This window comes from Mus pahari, chromosome 1 (genome assembly GCF_900095145.1).
Source record: "Mus pahari chromosome 1, PAHARI_EIJ_v1.1, whole genome shotgun sequence".
NCBI lineage: Eukaryota > Metazoa > Chordata > Mammalia > Rodentia > Muridae > Mus > Mus pahari.
This window is the reverse complement of record NC_034590.1, coordinates 48,835,817-48,862,814: the sequence shown is the minus strand read 5'-3', so window position 1 is coordinate 48,862,814 and position 26,998 is coordinate 48,835,817.

The following is a 26,998-nucleotide window of genomic DNA, read 5'->3' as shown; positions in this document are numbered from 1 at the left end:
TTTTGTGTGTTTTCAAACTGTTAAGAAGCACAGCAAAGTATGAAGCAATGAAACAGGCAGCATTACTAGTGTCCCATTTTCATAGACAGGAAGGCTAACACAGTTGCAATAAGCCCACTAAACAAAGTTATAAAATAATAAAGAGTGAAGTGTGTCTGTGACTCTAGGCAGCACCTCATGTTACCCCACCCACCCACCTACACACACACAGTCATGGCTGCTCACTTTGGCTATGAAGAATGAAAAGGTGTGGATGGTAGACATGGGATCATTAGGAACTTTGAATGGGAGCAGCATTTATCAGAAGGCCTGTGAGAAGAGTTCCCCATTTATTTCATAATACTTAGAAGTTGCAGTAGTAGATGGAAGGTAAATAGAAAAGGGGACTTTCATGTAATATATTGGGGTCAGTGAACATTGTAGGAAAGACCGTGCAAAAAGATCAGTGAGTAAATAAAGTGTCCAGTGGTTTGCACTCCCCTGAGATGGCAACTACTCACATAGTGGGCAAAGCCAGCTTTCCCTACCATGTCCTCAGATACAACCATTATTGTCCCCTCTTGTAGGAAAACCTCATGTAGATGGATTTATGGTGCTTAGATTCTAGGGGACAATAAAGACTATGAAGTTCTTAGTCATGGATTGAGGAGATGGTTCAGTGAGTGAAGCATTTGCAAGCATGCAAATTGGAGTTTGAATCCACAGACCATTCATGAGGCTGTGTTCAGTTGCTTACATCTATCATCACAGCACTCCTAAGTCAATGTGGGAGGCAGAGAGTGGAGAAACCAGAGTTCACTTCACAGGCCAGTTAGTGTGGGGTACACTGTAAACAAAGCAAAAGATAGACAATTTGTCACACAAAGTGGAGTTAAGGATTAACACCTGAGGTTGTCTGTTGACCTCCACACAAGCCATGTGACATATGTACACCTGCATTCACACACAGGAAGACACACATACATACACACACACACACACACACACACACACACACACACAGTGCTAAACCAAGCAAGATTTTAGCAGAGAGCAGACAACTGATGAATCTTACTATTTTCAATATATATATATATATATATATATATATATTGCAGATGCAAATTTCCATGTCCTTACTATGAATCAGGTGGTGAAGACACAAGTCCAGGGTGATAGATTATAGAACAGACTCCGAAGTAAGGCCATTCACAGTTTGAATTCAACTTCTGCCATTTACTAGTCCAAGAATCTCTGTCAAATGACTTGCCTTCTTGAGTTGTATTTTCTTTCTCTGAAGATGTTGGCTCCATACCTACTGCAGGGAGGTAGCTCAAAGTCTATTCTGTGCTCCCTATGTCTTGCCCTTCTTGTCAGCCAGAGTATTACTACAAGGCCCTGGCAGTTGAAAGTACTCACAGTTTATAGGCATGAGACCCAGAGAGAAATAATCCCAGTAGCTCAGGGTGTGTGCCCCGGTGAACACAGGCGTGCTTGTCAGAAGCAGGATGTGATCTTCTTCCTTGGGTAGATTAAAAAGTCTGTCTCCACCGTTTGTGGAGGCTAAACTTGGGGTACACACAAGGTCAACACACACCCTCATCAGAACCTGAGGAATTATTAAAAAAAAAAAAATGATTCCAGAGAAGAGATGTGAAATACTCTTAGAAATATTCAGGAAAACAGCAAGATCGTACTATATGTTTGAACCCAAATTTCATCAAAAACCTTAGAAATATTTCTGAGGTTCAGAATTCAGGCAACACACCTGGAAACCAACCTTTGTCAAACCAAGAGCTCCCTCACAAAGCCAGTCTTCACAGTATTTGGCATTCATTTGTCACATAGTAATTATCCTATTAATCCAAATTAAACCCTTATCTCAGGCTCTTCATCCAAAGTGTGAATATAACAATTACCGGGAGGCTAAAACTGGAGGAGGTTTTCAGAGCTGTGCCTTGTCAGGAGAGCAGACATTCTGACTGTGGCAGCAAGAGAGAAATATGATATTAGCGTGCATAAGAACTGAGATGTGAATGTATTGAAGAAATCTGATAAATTACAGGTTTGTGAAGGGTTTGTGAAGTTCAGGTAGCGATCTCCAGGTAGAGTCGAAAAATTGATGAAGTCTCAGTTACCTGGAATAACAGAGCCCTCAAATGCAATGTTACAGAGGGGTTTGTTTGTTTTGTGAGCAACTAAAAGCCTTAATAAAAGCCTTTCACCTTAATTAGATACTTGGGACCAGCATCCACACAGCCTCTTCAGGGACATTCCACACATTCCATTGTGGCTGCTTAGCGGTGGCACCCTGGAGGGACTGGAAAGACTCAGATAATTCCAACAAAACAAAACAAAACAAAACAAAACAAAACAAAACAAAACAAAACAAAACAAAAACAGTAACAAGAAAAAATATGTCTCTGTGCCTGTGCGTTTCTTTGTACCTGTGTGTGTGTTGGGGGAGGAGGGGTGTGTGTGCGTTTGTGCTCTCTCTCTCGCGCGCGTGAAATCCCATAAATGCCTATGCAGACAACTGGAGGAAATGTCAGTCCGAATACTTCCTTTCAGAGATTATGAACAAGAGACAACATGCCCAGCTATTTTCCTGGGAAAGTTAATATCAAATGTAAATTTCTCCTCCTTTTAGTGAGATTTAATTGGATTATTCAATAAAAATTCAGACTCCCACACTTGAACATGAACTTTTAGGTCTAGATGCTCTGTCTGAGCTGCCCCCAGAGCAGTCTGTTTTTACCTCATGTGAAGGTAAGCCCCATGTGAGGTCTACTGCAAAGGTCAGTTTAGGAACTTTGGGAAGGTCATGAAACACCCCTCAGGAAGGGAGAGGCTAATTAACATTTCTCAGACCACAGGGCTGGAACTGACCTGCAGGTGGAGACACATGAGGGGCAGGACTGCTCACCTTCAGACAAGGGAAGTCCTTGTCACCTCATTCCCTAAGGATCAATCAGTTTAAAGAGTGCACTGTTCCTCTAATCATATTGTGCCTAGTTGCTGATTCTCTACTCTGCCCCTGGAAACCATATAAAAACTCGCTGGACACTATTGCACATACCAGCAAGATTTTGCTGAAGGGACCCTGATATAGCAGTCTCTTGTGAGGCTATGTCAGTGCCTGGCAAACACAGAAGTGGATGCTCACAGTCAGCTATTGGATGGAGCACAGGGTCCCCAATGGAGGAGCTAGAGAAAGTTCCCAAGGAGCTGAAAAGGTCTGCAACCCTATAGGTGGAACAACAATATGAACTAATAAGTAACCCCTGAGCTCGTGTCTCTAGCTGAATATGTAGCAGAAGATGACCTATTCGGCCATCAGTGGGAAGAGAGGCCCCTTGATCATGCAAACTATATATGCCCCAGTACAGGGAAATGCCAGAGCCAAGAAGTGGGAGTGGGTGTATAGGGGAGCAGGGACAGGAGAAGGGTATAGGGAACTTTCGGGATAGCATTTGAAATGTAAGTAAAGAATATATCTAATAAAAAAGAAAAAGAAAAAGAAAAAGAAAAGCTCACTGGAGTTCACTGGCTCTCCTTCTGGTCTGGGACGACCCCAGTGCACTGGAACAATAAATTCCTCTTGCTTTTTGCATCAATCCTGGCTCTATGTGGTTCACTCAGGGTGTGTGTGTTCAGCGGTGTCCCAGTAAGCTAAGGTTCCCCAGAGTCTTACACTAAGAATTCTTCTAATTCTCTAGGGCTCAGCACCATAGGCATCTCTGACTGGTAATTCACTAATTTTACTGTTTGCCATGGGAAAGTCCCACGATAAGGACTAATCTTGGTTGTCAACTTGACTGAATCCAGGGTCAGCTAGATCTAAGCAAATCTGTGAGGGTTTCTCCTGGAAAGATCAACTGCGAGAGACCTCCTCCTGCAGAGTGTGCAGTACTTTTAGACAGTGGTCCAGCTGTGGAGAGGTCTACCTTTGGCCTACCAGCTTTTGCTTCTTGCTGATGGGTTCATCTTTTATGTCTCTGTGTCTGCTGTTGCTGATTTTCACTATCATTAAAACCTAGGTTCTTTTGCCTTCTAAGGACCAGAGGGTTTGTAGCAATCCCCCAGCCCTTCAGTATCAGAATGGTGCTGCTTACACATCCAGCCAAATGGACTGAGTGAGTGTCTACAGGGATCTAAGCTTTTCCATGTGTGTGGACAGCCTTGGTCTACAGAGTCATTATCCTGAAAGCCTACCTATACTCTCTTATATTGTTTGTATTGGTTGGTCCTTCTGGGGAGTCCTGACCTACTTTGAAAGTCAAGACCCAATGCCTATGATCTAGAAATGCACCCAACAATACCACAGAATTCATCATTGTAGAGAGTTCTGAGTTGTAATTCAGCTCTTGTACTGGCTAGAGCAGTGACAGGGCCCACATTCCATAAGTGAGGAGAGTCTCAGATGAGATGTTACTGTGAAGATTAAAATGTAGCAAAGTTAAACCTCCAGTAAATTGCCCAACAGACAATGAGTTATGAATATTCATTCTTCCTAGTCACTGCTCTATCTGTTAATATGAAGATAAATGTGCAGATTTGAGTAAGTCTGATACTGAATATTTTGATCAAGGAATTACTACCAAAACAAAAGGAAGGTCACATTCCCCTTAAAATAAAAAGTCACAAAATAATGACACCAACTCCTGATGAGGTTAAAAAGAAACCAATGTGCCCCTGTTGTTACTACTTTTTTAGAAAAAGCAATACACTCTTAAAAGTTTAAAAATGATCAGATTTGTTTTTCCTCCTGGGGAATTTCCTTAGAAATATGTTCACTTCAGCTTTATTCAAAAGGAAAGAGGATTTTGAAGCAACCTGACACTTAAAGCATCTATTTACATGTCTTCTTATGGCTATGGTTGGATATTTTCTACAGTTTGTACAGCGATGTGTAATCTGAAAGGCATTGATGTCGAAAAGGATAATTAGAAACTGATTAGATCATGAGGGTGCTGCCTCAAGTGGATCAATGCTTTTACTACAGTATTGGGGGAGTAAGCTATAAATAGAATAAGGCTGTGGTAACAAACGTTTGGTATGTTCTGTCTGTTGTCTCTATCTTTGTCTCTCTGTCTCTGTGTGTCTCTTTGTCTCTTTCTTTGTTTCTCTCTTTCTGTCTCTGTCTCTCCCTGTCTTTCTGACTCTGTTTCTCTGTCTCTCTGTCTCTTGTCTCTTTCTGTCTGTCTCTGTCACTCTCTGTGTCTCTTTCTGTCTCCCTGTCTTCCTTTCTATGTCTGTCTCTCTTTCAGTCTCTGTCTGTTCTGTCTCTGTCTTTCTGTGTCTCTCTTTCTCTATGTCTCTCTGTCTCTCCGTGTGTCTCTCTGTCTCTGTCTGTCTCTGTCTCTCTCTCTCCCTCTTCCTCCCTCCCTCCTTTGTGATTTTTGACCTGATGAAATGGCAGGCAAGATAATTCCCACTAGGTAGGAGACCCTTGACCTTGCATTGGACTTCCCAGCCTCTTAAAATAGGGAAACAAACAAAAGCACCTTCTGTTCTTTATAAATTACCCAGTTTGTGATTATCTGTCACAGAAGTGCAAATTACATTAAGATAGTTATGAAGAGACTGAAAATAATAATTAAGAGTATATAGCAGCAAGAAACAGTATCTTCACTGCAATATGAGAAAAACAGTACAAATATTTTCTATTACATTGTTACAATTTAAAGTATTTATATAGAGAAGACAAGAAAATGAACAAATTGCTGTGGGGCTAAAATGTGACTTTTTTTTTATTTAGGAAGACTGTTATTTTCATACTGCAGATTTTTGACCCCGTATATTGCCCATCCTTTCCAATGTTTGTAAGAAACTATAGGCTCATGCATGTTGTCACATACACATAGGGTCCTGACATAAAATCACTGTGAATATCTCAGATAAGTACCCAATCTACCCTGCCTTGGTTCCAGGCCCTAAGAGGAAGTCAGGGTTCCTTGATAGTAAATTATGGAGGTCAGCCCCACAGCAGGAAAATCCAGCTCAACAGTGGAAAACAAACACCATCTAGAATGTCTATGCAAACCCAGGATAGAACTCTGCATGGGGACATGGACAGCTGCTCCCAGTGAGGACCGACTAAAGATCCACTATAATTCCTGAATCATGTGCAGATGTACTTCACTCAATGATCCTGGGGTGGAATCAACATAAGTTCATTTTCGCATGCCGATTAAGAATAATCAGAGAGTTATATGCTGAGTCAGACTGCCCCAAAGAAAAGATTACATTTCCCTTCAGTTGATCCTGCTTTTCTGGGACTAAATGCTCCAAGGCCATATCTGATTATATGGGTATCATCCTGATACACTGGTCCTACATTCACTTGCTTAAACAAGCTCTGACTGTAGGCTTACCCAGCATGATCTTATTTTTCTACAGTTCTGGAGACTAGATGTATGTATTCTGGGTTGATTTAGTCGCAGAACTCTTTCCTCTCCTTGACTTGCAGAGAATCATATTCTGACCCTGTCTTCAGACTGCCACTCCATGTCCAAATTTCTCCTGCGAATGGGAACATCAATAAAATTGGATTAGAAACTGCTGTAATGATGTCATAGAAATGCTACTAACTCAAACATAAAGAGACTCCCTTGAAAAGCAGGGTGACAAGTCATGTGATTCAGTGGGCATATGGGCAGAGTCTCCATGGAACCATATGGATGATTGCCTGTCTAAATCCTTGGTTTATACAGCATGACATTTGGGCATTTAAATGGAGCTTTCTGAGATTATAATGAGCAAATACAAGCTCAGGGCCCATCTTCAGAATCTCCTTGTGATTGATCCACTGTAAAAATATCACTTTTACATCCTTCTTTCTCACCTCTGGACCTTCTCTTTGGCTCACAAAATAAATCCATTTTCATAGCTTCAAAAATTCAAACTCAGGAAAACACAAAACAAAAATCCCAAATCATTGGCTTAAAGTCAAATAGAGAGTCCAAGGAACCAAATTTGCAATTAGTCCCAGATGCCCCCTGGAAAAACACTCAGCATGTCATTATTACAAACTTAACTTACTGACACAAGATGTTAGTATGTTATTTTACTCTGTCTGCCATGAGAATAGGCAATATTTTTCATAAAGAAAACTTGGTCAAGATATGGTCTAACTCCAAGATTTAACCTGTGTCAATTTGAAATAAATATCTCCTCTTCCCAATTGATTCTCATTTCAATCACAATATTTGCATTTATCAATATGGAGGTCAATACTTTATGGATCCTAATGAACATTCTATTATTATTCCTAATAAACTGTCTTCCATTGTGCTTTTAAGTGGAAAAGGCGGATTACCATTTTTTTTTTTTTTTTTTGTGATACTATTACTGACATTTTTGGTTTTCTACATTGTTTCAAAAGTAGTAAACAGAGTTACAAATAACTTGCCCAGACTTTCAGGGAGGAGGATATTCTAAAGACATGTGTTACCTGTATGTACATTCCTCATCACATGAGTTGGCTCAGCCAGTGAAGAGAGCACAGGGAACCTACATGACAGAGCTGGAGCTTGTCCTGATATTCAGTCACTAACTGCCACCTTATCAATGTTCACATCACACATTAGGGATGTAAAAAAATGCAACATAATAAATATGTAAGTCCCCTTTAATAGAGAAAAACATAATCTAACAAGATTTAGTGATGTCTTGGTGAGCTGAACCATGTTTCATATACTCTGGGAAAGCAGTAGAAAGCTAAGTTTTGCTGGAGATGGAATGGAATCATCTCCCTCGCTGGTATATGCAAACCGTTGCTCATTGTTCTTAAAGAATACTCTGAGCTTTTACCCGCCTAACATCATCAGGCCTGCAGGTCTGCGTGAAGCTGAAATAGCAGGTTTCTTTTGCACAGGATGGGGTTTACTCAAATTGTCAAAAAGAAGGTCCATGTTAAGAAAGGTTTAGAAGGTGATGAGAAGGTAAAATCAGCTACTGTACTGGGAAATGATTGATGATCCAGGAAACAAAAAAGTTAAGTGCAGCACACCCAAATACAGGATGACAGTTCATGTAACTGACATAGAGAGCCTCTGTCAGATTGTACATGCCCACACAAAGGGGATACGATAGTGTGTCCGTATATGCACATAGAATTATGGTATGAAAGTTGGCCTGGACAAATATGCTGCAGCTGATTGCACTGGCCTGCTGCTGCCCGCAGGTTTCTCTCCAGGTTTAGCATAGGCAAGATCAGCAAAGGTCAAGTAGAGGTGACTGGAGGTGAATGCAATGTGAAAAGCACTGGTGAGCGAAGTAAAGAAGAAGGAGTGGAGCCATCCAAAATGTCCCTTGCCCAGAAGAAAGATCTGGTTGCTCCAAAGAAGACATGCTTGTCTCAGAGCTCAGGAAGGGCTGCTGAAGGACAAAGCTTTTTTTTTTTTTTTTTTTTGAGATTTATTTTCATAAAGACAATTAACTTATTGCCTAAGACAAAAACAAAAACAAAAGCACCAACACAAAACAAACAAACAAACAAACAAACAAACAAACACAGTGAGACTTCTTCATTCCTCTCTTCCTTATTTGTGATAGAATCTTTTAAGTTTCAACTCTACTAGGCTAACAGCGCCTGGATGTGCTGGTAAGACATTGTCTTCCAGGTGCTTCTCTGATAATGTCTGTTGAAGGGATTATCAATTACATCGGTAGCCTGAGGACTGAAACTACTCTTACACTGTGATGAGCAGATATCATCTAATCCCAAGGCCCACATGATACAAAGAAGCAGGATAAAGCATACCTAGTGTTCATTGGGACCAGGATATCCATTTTCTTCTACTTTGAACATCATAGCCACTGGATTCTTGATTTATGAAGTTAAACTAAAACTTATCCTATAAATTCCTTTATGTATTTATGCCACTGGATTGGACTGGATGTCCACCATTTTCTCTCTTCGACCTCTAGCTTGCAGACAACAGACCATAGGACTTACAACAACAACACACATATTTAATATGCATGATAAATGTATATATGTGTATTTGCTTGTATTGTTTCTTTTCTCAGAATAACTCTGACTAGTACATCACTCATGTTGCCATTTCTTTCTAGTAGCCCCCCAAAACAAACAAACAAACAAGCAAACAAACAGGAAAACCTTGCTACAGTCACTGAGTACTCAGTGTGGTGGTTTGCATATGCTTGGCCCAGGGAGCTGCACTGTTAGAAGGTGTGGCCCCATTGGAGTAGGTGTGGCATTGTTGGAATAGGTGTGTTACTGTGGGTGTGGGCTTTAAGATCCTCATCCTAGCTGCCTGGAAGCCAGTTTTCTGCTAGCAGCCTTCAGATAAAGATGTAAAACTCTCAGCTACGCCTGTACCATGCCTGCCTGGATGCTGCCATGCTCCCACCTTGATGATTATGGACTGAACCTCTGAACCTGTAAGCTAACCCCAATTAAATGTTGTCCTTGTAAGAGTTGCCTTGGTCTTGGTGACTGTTCACAGCAGTAGAACCCTAATTAATACACTTGGAGATAACAGGAATTCTTTCCTTCATTGTATCTGATAGCTAATCTTGGTTGTCAACTTTATACTTTTAGGAAGAGAGAACCTTCATTAAATTATTGCCTCCAAGAGTTTGGCCTCTGGGGGGGGGCAGAGGGCCTTTCTTAAAATTCTTAATTAATATAGGATGGCTGAATCCACTGTGGTCAGTGCTATCCCTAGGCTAGTGGGCCCCAGCTATTTAAAAATGACTGCTGAATGTGAGCCTAGGTGCTAGCTAGTCAGGAAGATGTGATCCCCATGGTTTCTGCTTCAAGCTCCTACCTTGAGTTTCTGTCTTGGCTTACCTGGGTGATGGATTGTGAATGGGAAGTGTTAGTGCAATACACACTTTTCGTCTCTGAGTTGCTTTTGCTCAGAGTAGTTCATCATAGTAGCAATAAGAAAATGAGGACCTAAGATAATAGAGACCTGAAACAACCCAGGAGAAAAGTTGAGATCTTCTTGCCAAACCTATGGAAGCCCAAGTCTTATTCTAGAAGTTGGGATGCAGAATCCCTTCTCTGCGACTTATAGTAAGCTGTTTTTCCATTTCTCGTCCCAGAGAACCCAGCAAGTTTTAACACAGGGTGGGAACACTTGCATTTGCCTATCATTCTCTTACTCTCATATGTTTATGCTTAGGTGAGGTTGTTGATCTCAGGCATTTGTAATCATGAATTTCGAAGTTAAAGACTTACATTCCCCAAATCCCAAACCTTTCAGAGTCCATCCTTAATCCCAGTAGCCTAGAATTGTCTTTTTCATTTTCTAGGATCTGCCGTAATAATTCTAATCTGAAATTGTGGATTGTTGTAGTCTACTTTGAAGAAGATCTGTAATTAAAACAAACAAGCAAAAATAAAAAAATAAAACAAAAAAGCAAGCAGTGGTGAAGAATGAAGAAACATCATAAAATAGCAGCTTACTAGCTTCCTTAAAGAATGAAGATATTAAATATGTAGTCAAATCTATCTAAAACACCGGCAATCGTGCTCAGAAGTACTATCAGACAGACCCTCTGTTGTTGACACACAAAGAAGTAAACACTGGGAATTTTCTCACACAATTAGGAAGCTTCTTGCATCTTGGCAGGTTTTTGTCTGTCAAAGACCTGAAGTTTGTTATAAATATGAGTCTTTCAATTTTTATTATTTGCTGACTAATCTGTTACCTACTGTGCACTGTGTGCCATAGACTGGTACATCTCATATTTTATACCTGTGAGTCTCATAGAACTGGGTAAAATGCATGTTCATAGTCATGAGGTCTGGGCTGAAGCCTGAGATCCTGCGGTTTGGGAAAGTACCCAGCAGCTGGAAAATATGTTGGCGCATGCACCAAACTAGGAATAATAAGGGATAGCTTGACTGTATCTGTACTCTCTCCTCTAGAGAAACTATATCCAAACACGGAAAAGACTCGCCACTGTAACATTTATATAATTTGTTTGTTGTCTGTCATTTGTCTACAAGAGTGGGCAGGATATCTATTGTTTCTAATCATTGTTCTTCTCAATGCAGAAATTACTCTCTCCTGATCTCCTTGTTTGGCCAATCTCTTGCTCCATTTTTTTTTTTTTTTTTTAATGTAGCTACCATGTCATAATGTGTCATACTGCATTCTTACCTCAGAGATATTTTTCCCATCCCATATAACAAGTTCATTAAATACAGGGATTTCTTTCCTCCTTCCTCACTAACTAACAAATCATAAGGTCCAAGTTACATAGTAGTAACTACTTGACAGGATGGATGCATGAATAAATGAATGGATGTATACTAATGCTTGTTAGATGGGGTACTAATTATACCAACTGCATACATACAGGTAGGAGCACAGTGAGAAAGAATTTTCCAACTTTGTCCCTTGATAGGATCAGATCAAGCTAAGTTAAAGTTGCAAAGCCTGTGGCAGAAGATGGTCTGAAGACTGAGATTTCATTCAGTCACTAATGAGATGAATTAAAAGATGTAAAGCGATGCACCTTGTACCTCCAGCACCCTGTGAAACAATGAGAAAAGGGTGAAGATGAAGACCTTGCCTGCTCCTGAAGCCTCCCAGGAAGCTTGTACCCAAAGCACATAGCACTCCAGGGAGGCTCATGGTGATTATACCTTTTGAAGAGGGTAGATTCATTTCTGCAAAGCCAAGTTCCAGGTTTGTCCCCATTCATCCAATGCTTGATGAGAACGGCAGGGTGTGTGACTAATGGCTTCTGGTTGCTTTTGGGCTGATGTGAAATGCATGTGATAATTAGCTAAGTAAATTAGTTCTGTCCTCATTATTTTTTATTTAAAACGGTTTCATAGGGATAGCTTTTTACAATGATTTCTGCTCTAATTTCTCATTATCTCCACTGGGAGATGGAAAAAAATTAACAAGTAACATTTTTCTCCCTACCGTGGGACATTTGTCCTCTTCACCTCTTTTAGTACTTTCCAAACCTGCTCATCTATGTCTGCCCTGTAACATGGATTAATCATGGAAATCCTGGTGATGACTCCCTCCCATATCCTCATTTTGATCATAGGATTAGCATTAGCATCACAGTGGGAGTTCCTTTTGAATATTCACAGATCAGTGGAGACTTTTATGCCTCTCAGGGCAGAGAGAAGTACATAAGATTTACTCTGAGTTTCTGCAACTACAAGCAAGAGGACTTTCGATGCTGACATATTAACATCCCAGATGTATGATGTGGGCCTCTCCCAGGGACATGCCTATCTGTTCCCAGTCTCAGATGCCTGCTGGGTGTGCTGAAATTTGAGAATGCAGCTCTTATCCCTGGGATGGGCACTAGACTTTAGAATCATGTAAATCCTGTTATATACTGTTTGCTCTGGAGAACTCCTTGTGAGATTTTTGATAAGACTTTGAGTTGACTTGCTTTAAATCAATTGAATTAACACCTTTTTTTGTAGAAATAGTTTATTGTTTTTGAAAAATTTAATCCTGAAGAACATTGTGTATAGGAAGTTGCCTAGAGAAGGTTTTAAATTAAATCACCTGACTTGCCTATTGGAATCAGAGCTCAAATCAGCAAAATTACACGCTCCCCAGAGTTTATTTATGCCAAATTTAATTCTCATATGAAGTGGGTATAGGGTGTGGCTTTTAAAAAGATGTCAAAGAATCTGTTTGAAAGTTTTCTCTATGACAGTGTCTAGTTAATTCTCTCTCAATATCGCTTTTGCTCTCTTCCTGGGTGTGTGTGTGTGTGTGTGTGTGTGTGTGTGTGTGTGTGTGCCTGTCTGTCTGTCTCTCTTGCTCACTCACTCATTCACTCACTCACTCACTCACTCACTCACTCACTCACTCACTCACTCACTCACTCAAAAATCTGGAATGGCTTTATGAACTGCTTTACCAAGAAAAGTGATATTCTGATTTATAGAAGAGGAAGTCGTGAGAAACATGGCTTAGTCACCTAAAATGGCTCACTGCCCAGTCTGGAGGGTGAAAATGATCATTAAGAGAGTCTGACCAACATTGTGAGGAAGCTCAGGCTCTACCTGTAAATAAGAGGCACCAGCCAGGTGCACAATTATGTCATCATAGATGACAAGGTGTGTTGAGCTTTCCAATAGCATCACCCCTAGTTCGATTAAGAAAGCCCACACAGGAGTCATACAGTGTATTTCTGTCTGTACACAAAGCCAGTAATTCTGAAGTTACTGAATTTCAGATGAATTAAACAGCAAGAGCTAGACCATTGAAACAAGATATCAGAATCTTTATCTGTAAGCAGACTCACCAGTATCTCTGCTGATAAAAGTTGTGGAGATTACATGTAAACAAATTTAAAAAGAATAAATAGACAAGTTCCTTATCATATTGCCTCCAACAAGAGATCCTGCGCAACTTGAATATACCAAATTTTACTGTTCTGTAAGTCTATTCATTGACAATCAGTTAGACGAGTATTTTGCTTCTTAAGTTCATTTTCCTGAAGCATCATCAGAAAAAAGAGAAACTTACATTCATCTGTCTATCTAGTTGGTCAGTAGTTGATGTAGTAGCTAACACTACTCACACTACTACACTAGCAACACAGACACACAGAAGGGGAAAAACACTTCTCTGGAATGTTACTTTTTACAGAACTCAGAGTTAGGTATTTTTTTGTAATACACAAGTTTACAATAAAAATCCCAATTTACACATAAAACTTTTTAATATTTATTAGATTTTTTTTCTAGTATATGTTGGTATTAGGGCATAATACTATAAGAGTAATGTAAATGTTCATTGACCACCCTGTTTGTCACCATTACGAATGTGACTTACTGTTTCTCAATATCATATTATTATTATTTACAATTTTGTTATGTTTCTTTTTCCGGAGTTTTGGACCTTATGTCTAATGCTCATCAATGGTCTAGTAAACTATGCCAGGTTTGGATGACAGGACCCATTGGTAAACAACTCTCTGACTGGATACTATAGATGCTAGCATTTTCCTAATAGGTAGACCAGTTAGTGTTAGAATTCCATTTAATAAATCCAGTGAGCACTAGGTGTTCCTACTAATCTACCTCTTTCTATCAGAAATTCACTCAAGCTGTAGAATTTAACTTCTTAATTTAATGTCTGCTAAACTAGTAGAATAGGACCTCTTTTTGCAAACTTAATTCCATGGAACATGGCTATCTTTCAAGCCCTGGCAAATCCCACTCTTCTTCCTGGATTCTGCCTGTTCTTTGTAGTCGTAATCTATTCCCTGAATAAGACAGAGAAGACCCCAGCTTTAAGCAGAAGCAAGATGATTTTGACCCAAGCAAAGGACTTGATGCTTCTCACAGTACCACAGCCTTGTAAGAATCACCTCGATGACCATTATGATGCTTGTTTGCTCTTATGCATGAACAGCAATGTGACATGTATTATCAGGTACTTACGCATGTTTTAAAGAGAGAAAATTGAGGACAGAGAATTGGAGTCAGTTCCCTAAACAGTTTCTTCACACTGTGAAGAAAGTATCAAATGTATAGTGAGTGACAAAGCTGGTTCCCTTAACCACTGCCCTGCTGAACTTTGTATTAGATATTTTCTTTATTTACATTTCAAATATTATACTCTTTCCTGGTTTTCCCTCTGAAAACCCCCTCCTCCCCTTCCCCTGTTCACCAGTCCACCCACTCCTGCTTCCTGGTCCTGGCATTCTCCTACCCTGGGGCATCGAGCCTTCACAGGACCAAGGGCTTCTCCTCCCACTGATAACCAACAAGGCCATCCTCTGCTACATATGTGGCTAAAGCCATGGGTCCCTCCGTGTGTACTCTTGTTGGTGATTTAGTCCCTGGGACCTCTGTGGTACTGGTTCATAAGTACTTTTCAAGCCTTTCTTCTCTCACTAGGCACCAATAGTGACCCATGGAAAACATCACGGACCAGAGCTGAAGCCTCCCAAAATCTAGACACTATTGAAATTGTATTCATTATCATTGTCATCAAAATGAGAGATATTGTGATAGCTTATGGCAGAAATTAGCTATTCTGGTCTCCATGATAATATATACATTTTCCTGCCTAAAGATGGCTCTTTTTAAAAAAAATTATTTATTTATTACTAGATTTAAAACTCTCACATCCCTTAGAGAACTATGGTCTTGGAAATATATTTCAAATAATCCACATTGTTTAACTAAGTTTTTCTGTTTATGCCCTACTTTTAACTCCTGGTGGGAAATTGTATAATTATTTGTGAGAATTACACTTAAACATAACACTATTTCTTGTCTCCTCATAAGCCATTCTCATATTTTATGCTTCAAAACCTAAATAGAAATCATTTCATAAATCAGAAAATTTCACAAGTATCATTGAGGTATATAGATTTTCTTTACCATTTTTAAACAACATTTTTAAAGATCTTAGTTTAAGTTATTCAAATATCTATATTTATCTTCTTGTTAATAGAGCATTTGAAAATTCTCCTAACCATTTTTTAAAGTTAGCCATAGTGTAGTAGTATATCTTTCCTGCAAGTGATGAACAGGCCAACTAGCTTGTATTCTCCTCATCATTGATAGAAACCGATCAGTTAACCTCAGTGGATAGATTGATCCCGAGTTAATCAAATTTAGTTGGGGATGAACATTTGATGGTCTTCGAACTCTGATCCAGTTACTTCATTATAGACAGAAACCTAGAAAGATGAAGTGGTTGGCAGCCTAAGCAATATGTCAGGAGAGCTAATGATCTTCTAGTTTTGTTTGACCCACTCTGCAATTTCCTGAAGAGAGAAAACAAACAAATAGGATGATTGATCATTGCTATTTAATTCCAAAACACATATTAAAATAATTGTCTTAACTTGTCATTCAGGGGAAATTTCAGTAGATTCTACGCATACAGGAAAAGTTATAGGTGGCCAAGGACTGCTAAGAGAAGATCAATCAGTTTCCTCCAGGACAAGCTGCACATGCACTGTCAAAACACAAGATGTTAATTAGTCCTGGGCACATGTAACTAAAAGCAATGCTAAAAGGATTTGGTGTGATTTGTACAGATATGGCAATACTAATTAAAGTTTCTGAATTTGGGAGTCAGGGCACAGGAAAAGTTGGAGGGGAAAAACTATAGTATAGATTCAGTGTACTTATTTGAAGTTCTCAAAAAAATAAAATTACAAAAAGAGTCCAACTGTCCCAACACCAGCAAATTCTATTCTTAAACTGTTAAAGAGATCATAGACAATGAGAGCAGAAATACTCCTTATTAACTTCTTTATATTTAGGGAGAACCAGTAAATGCTACTATAGAGAGACACATAGCGTTGGACAGAAGTGAAAGACACACACACACACACACACACACACACACACACACACTCATATCTAAAATTAAAAGACATAATAAAACATGTGGCAAACAGAAGTTTCTTTCTAGAACCCAGAGACAGGTGAGGATTTCTCATGGAATCTTTTTGTGGAAATAGTTAGAAAAATAAAGTATTGTAAAGTGGAGACATCCAAAATTCTAAGTCTTCCTGTTGAATATCATCTGATGGAACAAATCTGAACCATTAGTCTCTGTTGCTGTGTCTGTTCCTGATGAGCTGACCCTTACTTCCAGAGCTGAGAGACACAGCGATAGCCTGGCTCCCTCCTTTTCTCACACATCTTTGGTACTCTTTGTAGGTTTCTATTCAAAGCTTTTGTCAATATTCCAGTGACATCTACTCTTTCCATAAACTGTGGCAAGCCAAACGTCATCCTTTACTGTTAGCATTTCCTGTGTTCTTAGATATGTATTCTAGGGCCAAATAGGTAGATGCATGGGTAGAAGATTGTGAGAGTAGTTGAGAGCAACCATCTCTTTTCACTACCCTGCCTAAGATTGGAATAAAACACATTTTATTGGATTCTCTGGAGAAAATGACTGACAGCACTGGGTTATTTCAGGAAGCCATCAGGATGGCAGAAATTTCCACATAGTCAAGTAGTGGCTTCAGAGGAACATCATCAGCTAGAACCCATACTGACCTAGCATACTGGAAGCTCTATCTAGGACCACAAACAGATGCTAGGTATATTCGAGTAGAGGAACATTAGGACTTGGGGGACTACTTGTCATTCAGACCTTGCTCCTAAATAATATTCCTGGATTGAAGTCCACTGTGGGTATTAGAAATCATGGAAAGTAACTATATGGGCCAATTTTTTTTTGGAGACATGGTTTCTCTGTATAGCACTGGCTGTCCTAGAACTCACTCTGTAGACCAGGCTTGCCTCAAACTCAGAAATCCACCTGCCTCCCCCCCTCAAGTGCTGGGAATAAAGGCGTGTGCCACCACTGTCCGGCAATATATTCTGATGCCAATATTATTAAAATGTCAAAGTGGGGGGGGAGTATAACAGGAGATGAAAGCATCAAGTTTTCTATTAATATCTGTCAGAAATGCGCATGCAAAATCTTCAACAAAATACTAGCAATATGAGCCTAAGTATCGGATTGTCAAGCTGCGTACTCTGTGACCAGTGGGATCTATCTCAGCAGCATGAGGCTAGCTTAAAAGAAAAACAAAATAAAACAAAGCCAAACAGCAACATGCTCATAAAATAATAAAAGTAGAATGATCATCTAAATACATAGATAAAAATCAGATCATGAAACTAATACCACTTTTATAAAGACAGTCATCAAATGAAGGCTGTTCAGTGAACTTAGAACTGCTAGTTTGTCTCTTCCCACTGCTGCAGTAGTTTCATTCTACTTTTATCATCACTCCATAGGATCAAAAGCCAGGTCCTAATGCTGGCTCGGGATGCTGAGCCATCTCTCCAACACTATCTCACAAAATTTAATCATGGTACTGTCCACGAATAGTAATTAAAGTACTGGGCTTCTATCCGAGACAGTGCAGATGTGGAGAAAACTGTTGTACTGCATTTAGGTTATCTTGGAGGACCCGACTGCCTGTTATTGCCCCAGTGTTCCCTGCCAGTGACTGATCACATGGCCATCAGCGAGGAAAGAATCCTAGCTGTGAATCTTTCGGGACTTCTGTGTCCTAGATATCAGATATGTTTGAGACATCTCACAAGAAAAATGGGCAATGTTTATCTTGTCCCTCCTCAACCTTGCGTTTGTCTATCATTGAGGCACGACCAATGATGCAAGTTAGCAGCTAAAACAGCAATTTCTTATTTCTTCCAGATGTGTGGGTTGGTTGAGAGTTTCCTCTTTAGTTTCCCAGGGGGCTCCTCAGCAGCAGTACAGGAGGCTAAAAGACCTAATCTATCCTTACACATGTCGGCTAATGCTACCTGTTTATTGAGATCCCAGAACTGTCTTTTCTTCCCTGTTGCCTCTTTTTCTCTACAGATTAAAACCATTTTCCAAATGACTAAGGGAAGGGAAAGCAGAACCCACAAAACCTCTAAGGGTCTAGTCTCACAAGCACTGGGATCTCATTTCTGTCACATTGTATTTGTCAAAATAATATTCTGAGATGGAAACAGACCAGCAACTGAGGAACTGGAGATACATTTTTTTTCCTTGTTTTTTTTTTTTTTAATTAGATATTTTTTTGATTTACATCTCAAATGTTATACCCTTTCCTGGTTTCCTCTCTGAAAACCTGCTATCCCCTCCCTCCTCCCCCTGCTCACCAACCCACCCACTCCCACTTCCTGGCCCTGGCATCCCCTATACTGGGGCATGGAACCTTCACAGGACCAAGGACTTCTCCCCCTATTGATGACCGACTAGGCCATCCTCTGCCACATATGCAGCTAGAGACACAAGTCCTACCATGTATTTTCTTTGGTTGGTGGTTTAGTTCCAGGGAGCTCTAGGGGTACTGGTTAGTTCATATTGTTGTTCCTCCTATGGGGCTGCAAATCCCTTCAGCTCTTTGGGTACTTTCGCCAGCTCCTTCTTTGGGGACCATATGCTCAGTCCAATGGATGGCTGTGACAAATACAGAAATGGATGCTCACAGGAGATGTTTCTTAGCAGAACCCAAGAAGATATATGGCAGAGGTGTGTGTGTGTGTGTGTGTGTGTGTGTGTGTGTGTGTGTGTGCAGTTGGTGGAATCTTTGTGATAATATTTGTGATAATACCACTATATACACTTCCATTTGAAACCAAATAAACCCTCTCCCTCACCCTTTCTTTCTCTCCTTCTTTCCTCACTTCACTTTGAGTGGACAGCACCACTTTGCATCATTTGGAAAAAGCCCACAGGCATTGAATTTACCTCTAAGTTTTGGTGTTCAATAAATTGTCTCAATGCCATCTGCAGAGCCACCCATCTAACCCAACTATCATTTTATCATTTTTATCTGGATATACTGAAATAAATACCACTATGATCTTCCATTCTCCCCTTAGCTTTACTACACACACACACACACACACACACACACACACACAGAGAGAGAGAGAGAGAGAGAGAGAGAGAGAGAGAGAGAGAGAGAGAGAGAGAGAATTAGAGAAAGAATTTAAAATGTAAATCTATGTATGTCACTATCTTATTTCACTCCAACACTTAAAAACATAAAAACATCTTTATGCTCACAAACTGGTCATGTAAGTTTTATGTCTGGAAAGCCAATCTGAATTTTGTCCTTCTCTGCCTTCTGTAGTCTCTTTTATCCTGGAGCCTTTGTACATATTAGTGTAAAGTCCTACCCACATGCAACTGATGAATGTCTAGGCTTTCATTATATTATACATTAGATATAATCTATTTCCAGAACTGGGTAATATCCCAGTATATTTTTAACAAGTTTCATATTGCTCACAGGGTTGTTTCACAGACCTAGGTCTACTTAGATGATTAATAACCCACACACAATGTTGTAGTTTCCACAAGGAAGGCCAGATTCCCATCATACTTTCAGTGGTGTCATGGATAAACTGGCTGTAGAATAACTTGTTCAATGATAGGATTAACTGTATAAACATCTGAAGCTAAATGGGTCTTTGTTTATATCCTCTCCTATTTTAGCAGTGACTTTAAGAAAGAAATTTATTATCCAAGGTGAGGCTCTATCAGTAGCAGGAAGAAGAAAATATTCCTAGGTTTGAAGGTTTGCTATAAAAATTAATTGACTATTTTCAAAGCTTCTAGTGCAGTGCCTGGAATGTTCAGTTTTCTGATAGCACACAGCCTCAGAGTCTCATCTTAAAATACTGAGAAGGATGAGATTTTTACAGTATCACAGAGGTTACAATGAAGCTGAGTTACATGTTAACCAAATCTAAGCCTTTGATGCTTTATCCACCAACTGTGTGATGTGTTATAGTTAAAGTTTATATTTGTATAAGATCTCTGTCTGTGACTATCTCTATCTGTCTCTGTTTCTTTCTCATTTGTATGTATGTGTAAGTGACTGTGTGTCTGTGAGTATGAGTGTGTGTGTGTGTGTGTGTGTGTGTGTGTGTATGCTTTGTTTGAATAGGGTTGGCTCCCATAGACTCACATAATTGAATGCTTGGGGCATGGGGAGTGGCACTATTAGGATGTGTGGCCTTGTTGAAGATGTGGTCTCTTGGAGAAAATATGTTATCATGGGTTTAGGCTTTGATGTCTTCTAGTATTTAAGCTCCAAGCAGTGTGGAATAGTTTCCTTCTTCTGCCTGTAGATCTTCTTTCTGTGAAACTTTCAGCTCTTCCAGTACCACATCTGTCTGAATGATTTCATGCTTCCTGCCATGAGGATAATAAACTGAATGTCTGAAATTGTAATCAGCCTTAATTAATTGTTTTCCTTTTTAAGAGTTACCTTGGAGAACTGGATAGTTGGCTAAGCAGTCAAGAGCATGGGCTGCTCTTCCAGAAACCCTGAGTTCAATTCCTGACAACTACATGTCAGGTCACAACCATCTATCATGGGTTCTGATTCCCTCTAATGGCATTCAGGTGTACATGCAGATAGAGTATTCATATCCATAAAATAATCAAATCTTTAAAATAAAGAACAAAATCAGAGTTGCCTTGGTCATGTAGTCCCTTCACAGCAATAAAACCCAGACTAAGACTCTCTCTCTCTCTCTCTCTCTCTCTCTCTCTCTCTCTCTCTCTCTCTCTCTCTCTCTCTCTGTGTGTGTGTGTATATATTTGTGTGTGTGTGTCTGTGTGTGTTTATCTCTATTTGTATGTGTGTGTATGAGTGTGTGTGCATGTGCAGGTGCACATGTGTTTGTGTGTGTGTGTCTATGTGGCTCTGTGTTTGATGAACAGAAGCTACCTTCCCTCTTTCAAACTGTACTTAACCTTCAATAATTCCTTCACCTTTTGATGATGTTAGTCCTCATACACCATAGGACAAAGGGAAACATTCACAATTCAAATGCCTTCATTGGGAAAATAAAGGCCTTTAGAATCCTTGACTCAAAGGTGCTTCTTAAATCCAGTTAGATGATGCATATTGATTTTGCCCTGTGTATTATAAAATACTACATGTTTCTATTATTTTTATTCTGCCAAGTGAACCAAGCATACCTCAAAAATGCCTTAGAGTCCATAGCATTGGGAAAGGGCTTTGCTTCTGCACTGTACCTTTGTGGAATTGTTAGGTTCACTGTTAAATATCCTTTCTAAACAGCCTTGGACCTTGAGTATGTTGAAGAGGAATCCAAAATAATCAGAAAGCAACAAGAGAGAGGTCCAAGGGGTAGGCGAAGTACCTTGGTGGGAGGCAGGGTCTCCAACTCATAACTCTTGTTTTCTTTGACAAAACATGTTGTCTGACTGACAACTTGGGGAGAGGACCTTTGTCTGGCCTGTTCACTGGGCTCTACATCTGTGCTTTTTTTTTTTTTTTTACTCTTGTCATAGGTCCAGGAATGTATTGGAGAATCCGTTCTGAGTTTCTGATGGAGCTTGGGGCAAGCTTTTTAATCCAGTGTAGAAAACTGCCCACTACTACAATTACCTATTTACAATTATGGAGCCTTCCCAACTGAGTCAATCTGGATGGCTCATTCTAACTACTTTACCCAACTTTCCTTCTTAGATGAGGCTTTTCTTCTTACTTGAAATGTAAAAATCATTGTTGCCTAATTATGTCAAAGGTGGGATTCAATGCTGAAGCTCTAAGACATATGATGGTAAAGGTTGGAACTTTGGGTAGGTGCCTGCCACCCACAGAGGTGCCATGAGTGTGAGGCCTCACAGAGAATCTAATATTAGCAAAGTAACTCTCCGATGGTTGTCATGGCCTCTTATCTGCAGAAACATGAGCTGAGAGAAGGCTGTGCACATGGAGTATCAGGAAGAGGATGCTCTGTAAGCTGAAAGACAGTCCTCAGCATGAAATGAACTCCTTGAGATCTTTACATTTGGGTTTCTCAGCCTCCAGAAAGATGAGAAATAGACATCTATCTTCCTAAGGGATTCAGCATATGGCATTCTGATATCCATCCTCAGTTGTCCAGGTAGATAGTAAGAGATTACCTCCCAATGGGATAGATTTTAGAAGACAGTAATTTGTTGAGTTCAGATGAAGCTGGGACAATTTGGACAAATAGGGTATAAACCCCCAGCACCAGAAAAACCAAACCAACCTTTCAGTTGTCACTTGCAGAGTTGGCTAAACCTCTAGGGCCATGATTTCGTATTTGTCTTTCAATGAGATTTTGTCCAGCCTACAGCTATAACAGAAGTGTGTATACACTGCTTGACTATATTAGTATTACGTGTATGTTAATTACATAGTTTTTAATTGTTACTTTTTCCTAGTTTTTCCTAATGACATATGTGATTTCAAAGACAGAAGCTTCTGTAAGACCATTTTCTGGAGGGCTGTTTCTAAACCAAATGTGGAAAGGTAAGGAATTTACTTTCATGCTTCATCAGAAAATATGAATTATAAAATATTAAAGGTATTTCTGTTGTCACTTACCATATATAAACACGGAGCTATTGGGGAGCTGCCTGTTTTCATAGATTGCCTCCTAGAGGAGAGGAGAGCTATCTTCTCTTTGCTTTCTTTCAGGATCCAGGTCCTTCTACTTCAAGAGATAGGACACCCATGCAGGGAATTTATAGATAAAATTAGAAAGAAAACCCTCACACTCCTGATTCTCTATGTACATAATAAATGTGGTTTTCTCTTTTTAAATTCTTCTTTTATGTGTCTCAGTAGAGTGTCATCATTTTTTCCAACAGACTCTGAGCATTTCTCCAGTTTATTCCTATACAGTTTATCTTTTTTGTAGCCCTTGCAAATGGATTCTTTCCTGCATTTCATTTTCTAACTTTACTGTTTGTGTCTAAGAAGCTATTGATTTTTTTATATTAATTTTAAGCAGTCAATATGTAAAATTCTTTATCATTTAAACAGCTTTTCAGCTGATTTTGTTTCCAAGCATACAGTCATATCATGTGCAAATAATATTTTTATGTACTTCAATATCCAATACAGTAACTTTTTTCTTACCACTTTGATTTATACTATCCAAATTAAGTACAAATTTATTTATTCTTGATTTTATAGTAATGCTCATATTTTACTCATTAATCATGTTTATCTTTCATTTCTATGTATGTTTCACATTAAATATTTAAAAATTTATTTATATTAAAAAATTTCAATTTGCTGAATAATTGATTTTTCTGCTTCTGTGTCCATATGATGAAACTGAATACATCCCTACGTGTATTTAGAAATAAATAAAAAAAATATATAAAATTGTATTTGTCAAATCAATAGTGAAAGGAGTTATCCAATTAATGGAACTAGTGGAATCTATAATCTATCAAAGAAAAATCTATTTGGACTTTTGTTTTTATAGTATTTTTGAAAGTCATTTCCAGAGGAAAAATATCTCAAACTGAAAGATGCAATATTGTTGGTAAAATGGATGATACCAACAAAGTCAAATTGATGATAAAAATATAGAGTTGGTAAAAATCATTTCAATTCAAGTAACTGTAAAAGGTTAGGACTTTAATGTTAAAAAATTTATGTACTCACCAGAAGGACATGCAGAAGGTGGCAGGAAAATGGGCAAGAGATACAAACCATTCACTCAAGAAGATATTCAAATGATCAACAAAGAGAAGAGGTTCAAATTCATCAGCTGAGTGAGAAACATAAATCTAAATCAGCAGATATATTTTCACCAGTCTCAGGTGGATGGGATCTGAGAGAAGAAACAACATCTAATGCCATGTGGGAGGCAGGTAAAGGGCTTTAAAGTTCAGCATGGAGTTACTGTGGATTGCTTCTGTTTTGCGATAAAGCCATCTGGCAGCATCCATTTAATTTTTAAATACATGCATGCCTGTTTCCCTTCATCCATCTTTATTCTGGGGATTCATTTTGGTGCAAGAACGATGTAATATTATCGTGTACAGGGTAGCACCACGCCTAGTTCTCCCCACTGGGAAGGAGCCATGGTCTTCCCAGCTGTCAGGAGTGAGTTATCAGTCTGTTTAATCAGTAGAACAGAGTTTTCTTCTGATGATATAAATCTTTCAGGGAGCAAACAACACTGTGGTGGGAAATACTTGAGATGTCTATTCTGTATCTCTTTTGGTGCCTGAAGTCAGGTGAGAAAAGAAAACGCCAGCCGGCCATGCACAGGAGGAAGGAAACATCAGAACTGCAGTGCAGGAAGTCAAACCACGCGGTCCGTTCCCACTCAGGAGCAACTTACAGGAGAGACTAAAGCCCATCTCCATGGACCTGCGTACTCGTAAGCATAAGATTCAGAGAATTTCAATTGGTAGAAGTGTTTAAAATTGGAGTAGTAGTTAGTAGATCCATGTTCCAACCAATAGAGGTTTGGTAGAGGCCAGAAAGGTATACAAGCTGTCAGTGTCTGACTCCCTGTGTAAACTTTCAGGCAAAAGAAACCAGCTACACTGTTACTGTCTAACTCACTTAACAATTTGGAGTTCATAATTTCTTTCTGCTCCGTCTTGGGCCTTTATTCCTCATAATATGTGTTCCTGTTAGTGTCCATAAACAAGTTTCTTATGGCGATTCTCAAATGCACATAACTTATTTTTCTATAAAAATGACCACATGTATGTACAAATATTTTATATATTTGTAAATGTATACAGACATATTTTAGTTATATACATACTTTTAAAATATTTATTTATTTATTTATTTATTTATTTATTTATGTAGATGACTAAATTATCACTGGCTTCAGACATACGAGAAGAGGTCATCAGATGGTTATAAGTCGTCATGTGGCTGTTGGGAATTGAACTCCAGACTTCTGGAGGAGCAGCTAGTTCTCTTAACTGCTGAACCATCTCTCCAATCCATATACACACTTTTTGATGATAAAACTTCTCCAGTTACAATGTGCATTTTATTATATGCTAAATAGTTTGTATAATAGTCCAGCCATAGTTTATGCAAGAAAGAAATGCTCCAGACTTGTTTCTTTGTGTGTGTGAGTGCAAAGACAATATTCAGAACAGTCCATGCTTTCAAAATGTGTTTATTTAAATGTTTCAAACATCTATATCCAATGTATTTTTCCATGGGTCTATTTGCATATATTTTAGTGTGTCTATGTTTGTATAAGCATAGGTAATTGCATATCTTTGTTAAGCCTCTAATTACTATGACAAATTACCTGTCACAAAAAACTTCAGCAGAGGACAAATTCATCTTGGCTCATGGTCTCACAGATTTCACTCCATTGCCAGCTCACTCCATTGTGGTGGGGCTGCAGTGAACCAGAAAAATAGTCATGGGAAAGGTTTTTGATCACAAATCCTTGCTAACCTCATGGTGGAAAAGAATCAAAGGGAGGAAAATGAAGGCGGGGGTTAGGTTATGGAGCTAAAGTTACCATATGTTTTTTCAGAGTGTGTCCACATTAACTTATTTTTCAATTATAGTTTGATATTCACAATTCCACCAACTCTGAATAGTCTCTTCAAACTTGAATCCACCAATGGTCAATAAATTGATGACGTTTGAACTCTCATAACACAATTAGTTACTGACTATTATTAGTGAAAATTTTTTTCACTGGACAGGAAATTTTCAATATGGAGCTTTGGACAGGTACATTTTGTACAAACCATAACCTCCCAGTTCAGATCCCTAATGGCTCATAGATAAAAATATACTGAATCTATCTCTAAGATACTACAAAGTTCTAGCTCTTCAGTATTGCTCATAAGTCTATGTCCAAAAGTATTTTGAGACTCAAGGTAAAATCTTAGCTGTGAAACATTTAAATGAAACGAAAACAAAAGCTACTTTTAAAATGCCATAGTTTAAATACCTATATTTTATATTATTTGTGACTATTGTGAAGGGTGTTGTTTCCCTAATTTCTTTCTCATCTCATCTGTCCTTTGTGTAGAGGAAGGACACTGATTTGATTGAGTTAATTTTATATCCAGCTACTGCACTGAAGCTGTTTATCAGGTTTAGGAGTTCTCTGGTGGACTTTTTAGGGTCACTTATGTATACCATTATATCATCTGCAAATAATGATATTTTGACTTCTTCCTTACCAATTTGTATCCCCGTGATCTCCTTTTGTTGTCGGATTGCTCTGGCTAGGACTTCAAGTACTATATTGAATAGGTAGGGAGAAAGTGGGCAGCCTTGTCTAGTCCCTAATTTTAGTGGGATTGTTTAGAGTCTCTCTCCATTTACTTTGATGTTGGCTACTGGTTTGCTATAGATTGTTTTTATTATGTTTAGGTAGGGGCCTCGAATTTCTAATCTTTCCAAGACTTTTATCATGAAGGGGTGTTAGATTTTGTCAAATGCTTTCTCAGCATCTAACAAGAGGATCATGTGGTTTTTGTCTTTGTGTTTGTTTATATAGTGGATTGCATTGATGGATTTCCACATATTAAACCATCCCTGCATCCCTGGGGTGAAGCTAACTTGGTCATGATGGATGATCATTTTGATGTGTTCTTGGATTTGTTTTGCAAGGATTTTATTGAGTACTTTTGCATTGATATTCATAAGGGAAATTGGTCTGAAGTTCTCTTTCTTTGTTGGATCTTTGTGTGGTTTAGGTATCAGAGTAATTGTGGCTACATAG